The 5,000-nt window shown below is 45.3% G+C and overlaps 1 protein-coding gene across 4 annotated transcripts in view; it reads left to right on the forward strand.

Annotated features, from left to right (window-relative positions):
* The window catches only part of LOC113656639 (fibronectin type III domain-containing protein 5-like), a 171,500-nt gene that overhangs the window by 72,917 nt on the left and 93,583 nt on the right, over positions 1 to 5,000 (forward strand). For all 4 annotated transcript variants that reach the window (XM_047812219.1, XM_047812218.1, XM_047812220.1 and 1 more), the window contains exon 3: positions 2,170 to 2,353. The gene's annotated coding sequence lies outside the window, so the exon portion shown is untranslated. The remainder of the gene's footprint in view (positions 1 to 2,169; positions 2,354 to 5,000) is intronic.

Here is a 5,000-nt window from a genome sequence, read left to right on the forward strand (position 1 = left end):
ATATATTAAACAATAACTAATAATAACAGGACATATGAGGATGCTTCTGACCCTGTCTCGTGTCTTCCGTAGACCGGAGCAAGTTTCTTCATCTCGCTCGCAACCCTGACTACTTTGTGAATGAACATAAACGAACGAACTAACGAGCTCGACTCGGCCGAGGTGGTCATTCTGTAAGGGTGTGACGGATGGAGAGATGTAGGAATCTTGTATAGGTTATTTCAGGCTCATGCGTATATCTACTCTACTGTATCTCCATGGTGATTAAACACACAGTGAATGTGTGTTAGGGGCTTCTTCGGATCCCTGTTTCCCCTTAAAGCATTCCAGCGTGCAAGAAAGGATTTAGGATGTCCCATTGGGGATAGAGAGAGAGAGAGAGAGAGAGAGAGAGAGAGAACCTCGGGCTAGTATGAGGCCACAGCTGCAGAAATGCAGAAGGGGAAAGACGGATGGCGCACGTCAGCATCACAGCCATCAGGGAAACACGTCTTCACGAGCCAATCACATGGGAGGAAGAGGAATGCTGCGTTTATCCCCTTTCTCATGAACAAGATCAGGTCTTACTTTCTAAACAGCTCCATATGCCTGAGAGTGGGAGGAACAACAGCAGGACCGATGAGACGGTCGACTGAGCCGCGGGATTGCGACGTTTCAGCAACATCTTAAAAGGAAGAGAGCAAAAAAAAAAAAAAGTGGAAAAAGGTGTATTTAATGTATTTAGCAAAACGAACAGAAACAAACCTCCAGGGCTTATGGATGTGTCTGGGGTGGAATGTGAGTGCTGTAGCTGGAGTGGGGAAAAAGTGATAGACATGTGAAGTGTGTGTGTGTGAGAGAGAATGAGGCAGTGAGTGAATCAAATGAACTGAGTGAGTGAGTGAGTGAAGTAATGAGGTAGCGAGTGAGTGAGAGAGTGAAATACCGAACGTCAGTCAGTGAGAGAATAAAATAGTGCAATAACGAGACCTGAGTGAGAACATGAGCAAGAGGAAAAACCACAGAAGTGAGAGTAAGTGAAATGAGAGAGTGAGTCAGTGAGTGACTGAGTGAGTCATTGAGCAAGTGAGTGAGTCAGTGAGTGAGTGAGTGAGCAAGCGAGTGATGAGAGTGAGTCATTGAGCAAGTGAGTGAGTGAGTCAGTGAGCAAGTGAGTGAGCAAACGAGTGAGTCAGTGAGTGAGTCACTGAGTGAGTGAGCCAGCCAGCGAGTGAGTCAGTGAGTGAGTCAGTGAGTGAGTGAGTCAGTGAGCAAGTGAGTGAGTGAGCAAACGAGTGAGTCAGTGAGTGAGTCAGTGAGTGAGTGAGCCAGTGAGCGAGTGAGTCAGTGAGTGAGTGAGTTAGTGAGTGAGTGAGTCAGTGAGCAAGTGAGTGAGTGAGCAAACGAGTGAGTCAGTGAGTGAGTCAGTGAGTGAGTGAGCCAGTGAGCGAGTGAGTCAGTGAGTGAGTGAGTTAGTGAGTGAGTGAGTCAGTGAGCAAGTGAGTGAGTGAGCAAACGATTGAGTCAGTAAGTCATTGAGTGAGTGAGCCAGCGAGGGAGTGAGTCAGTGAGTGAGTGAGTCAGTGAGTGAGTGAGTGAGTGAGTGAGTGAATCAGTGAGTGAATCAGTGAGTGAGTCAGTGAGTGAGTGAGTGAGTGAATCAGTGAGTGAGTCAGTGAGCAAGCAAGTGAGTGTGTCAGTGAGTGTGTCAGTGAGTGAGTGAGTCAGTGAGTGAGTCAGTGAGTGAGTGAGTCAGGGAGTGAGTCAGTGAGTGAGTGACTGAGTCAGTGAGCAAGCGAGTGAGTGAGTGAGTCAGTGAGTGAGTGAGTGAGTGAGTGAGTGAGTGAGTGAGTGAGTGAGTGAGTGAGTGAGTGAGTGAGTGAATGAAAGTTAATGTGTGAACAGGTGAATGAGTGAGTGAGGTAGCGAGTGAGTGAGACGTTATATAAAAACTGACTGATATTAAGTTGAGTGTGTGTTGCCTTGGTGACTGATGAGAGTGTGTAAAATAAAGAGACAGTCAGTGAGTGAATATTGATAGAGTGAATATCGATCATGAGTGAAATAACGAGTGAGTAAATGGACGCACGAGTGAGTGAATGAGTGAATATAATGATGAGTGAGTAAATGAGATACTAATATGAAGCACTTTCATCTCTCTTTTTTTCTTTTTTTGGGTTTTGTCCACAGGGTGAAATCAGATAAAGAGCAGGAGAGATGGAAAGAAAGGGAGATGGGGGAGAAATGCACAAAAATGTCCTCACATTTCACATTTCTGCTGATCATCCATCATTTCTGCGAGCTGAAGCTCAGAAAGCTCACCATGAAAGAGGAGCCAGCGTGGCCTGAGGAGATAACTGTCACCGGCACTGTGGTGAGTAAATGAGACGGGGAATGAACTCTGTACTGTTCGTCCCTTTGAGTCTGAGTGTGTGTGTGTGTGTGTGTGTGTGTGTGTTCCACAATATACTGTACATCATCATGTGTATGGAATAAAACCTTTGGGGTGAAGCTGATGGAGCGATAATCAGCGAGTGTGCAGTGAAGTGACCTGAACATTTCACCAATAATCACATGAAGCATTTTATCCTTCTATAATTACATTTAATCTCCATACGAACGAATCGTTCAAATCAAAGCGTCTTTGTGTTGTTACCATAGAAACACTTCAGAACCACTTGATTTCGGTGATAGAAAATAAACCAGCACCTTCCGGCCAATCAGAACGGATAGAATTCTGTAATACCCATCATGCACCTCAGGGTCGCCGCCGTACATGTTGTTGATGTCGGTGCAGACATCTCCGCGTCTGATGTCTGATGCAGATTAGCGATCGGTGCGTTGCCATGGCAGCCGAGAGCTGACGCGATTGGTCGACGGCTCGTCGGGCGAGAGAGAGAGACACACACGGCTGTTTCATTAACCTTCACAACAGCCTGGCCTTTAGTTTAAAGCCTGAGCTCTGAATATATCGGCATCGCGCATCGTGATGCTGCGAGTTTTTTCCTCAGATTATCCGCACAAGACGAATAATAATAAAAAAACCACCGTAGTGAAAATCATGTTAGTCAGAACTCTGACATTTCAGACAGGTTTTAAATGACCGGCATGTTGTTTATTTTGCCTCGTGAAGGTTACAGGACAGAAACGATCGCGTTTCTTTTCTCTTGCGTGCACAATTTACCTCAGCGACAAGCTTCTTCTCGTCCTCGAGCACGGACGAAAGGTCAGACGGCCAAAAATAACCATATCGCGTCAGGAGACACAGAAGCGAAAGTTATTTCGGAGGTCAGTCGGCCAGCACCACGGGTAAAGCTCTAAAAAGAAATAAAATCTAACACACAAGGTGCCGGGCTTTGCTGAAGGATCGATGATGAACAACAGGAAGGTCCGACGAGGCGGGTTTCTGTCACCGGTGCACAGTGGGTTTATTTCCTTATACAGCAAATACAGGCTCTATTAATATCATGCAGAACGACATGTTTTTATTTTCGTCATGTTGTAGATCATCATGTGGTGAAACAAGTCACTTCCTGTTCTTTGTCAGTCACCAGATTCTCCTTTTTTTTCTCTCTTGACCAAAAAAAAAAAATTAGTCATGTTACTAATAAATCGCAATCTGTTTTGTTTTGCGCTTAGTCCGTTAGTGGCGTAGAGAAAGGTGTAGCAGTGTGTAGAAGAAAAAAAACTTTTCTACTCTTTCTTTTTTAACACACACACACACACACACACACATTCTTTCGTCTCATTGTCTGTCATTCTCACTCTCTTAGTCAACTCAGAAACACACACACACACACACACACACACACACACACACACACACACACACACACACACACACACACACACACACACACACACTCATCCACCCACACAAAGGCCTTAAGAGTGGTGTCTCAGCCTTCGGGCTATCCAGATAAAGGAATAGAAGCTCTTTGTATTCCTCTGTTTTCTGTTAAAGGAACACATTCCTCACATTCCCTGGCGTTTAGCGCGACCTCATCGCTGCCTGTACAGCCGTCACCCGTTACCCACAATGCTCTGGGTGAGAAATGCATTGACAGCTGGAGGAAAATAAAATAAGAGACTAAAGTGCCCAGTGGGCATAACGCCGGAAAACAGGAAGCTTGGTCATTACTGTCTCTACAGAGACTTACACAGGACTGGGAAAAGACAAACACACACACACACACACACACACACACACACACACACACACACACACACACACACACACACACACACACAGGGTTGACGCACTGTACCGTTCGTACTAGCATTTATTTTGAAGGTGGAGTAGAAGAAGGCCAACATAAAGCACCCAGGGCAACCTTGAGATCCTGGAGCTGTGCTGCAGCGACGCTAAACACTACAACGACACCCTGCCCCGTTACCCACCGCCCGAACAAACCCCAAGTGGACTTGCGGCCGATCCTCTGGACAGAAGAGAAGTAAATCGTGTCCTTGATCTTAAAAAAAAAAAGACATAAACCTACAACAAAAACCTGTATAAAATCTAAAGGCCAAGGAATGATTCATTCACCTTAATGATTTGTTCCGAAAGAATGAATCATCTTTAAATAAAGATGGCTCACTAGGAACCAACTAGGATCCCTGACCTCCGGAAAAGCTTCCTGGACCAGAAGATCATCAGCTTATAAGGAGTGCTAAACAATGACAGCTAGGAATAAAAGAGTGATAGATGGATGGATGTTGAGGTCAGGATGAAGGGCGGGTTATTAGTCGTCCTTCATAACGGCCAGGTGTTGAAAATACCGTTCTGTGCCAAGGAAAAGATTCGAATCGGATCCTGCTAATAGAGTTTGTTTGAGAACTTTCTCGATCAAAGCAAGCCGCATAACCCGGGTTATTACCTCACCGTCATCTATAACAGACTCTGGACACAAAACGTCGTCGTTAATCATCCGTCTGTGAAAGGGCTCGATTGTTTCCGGGAAACAAAGACATTTAATCCAGTTTGAGTCACAGAGAGCGTTTCACAACTGATTCAGTCACAC

The sequence above is a fragment of the Tachysurus fulvidraco genome, chromosome 4, assembly GCF_022655615.1.
Source record: "Tachysurus fulvidraco isolate hzauxx_2018 chromosome 4, HZAU_PFXX_2.0, whole genome shotgun sequence".
Lineage (NCBI taxonomy): Eukaryota > Metazoa > Chordata > Actinopteri > Siluriformes > Bagridae > Tachysurus > Tachysurus fulvidraco.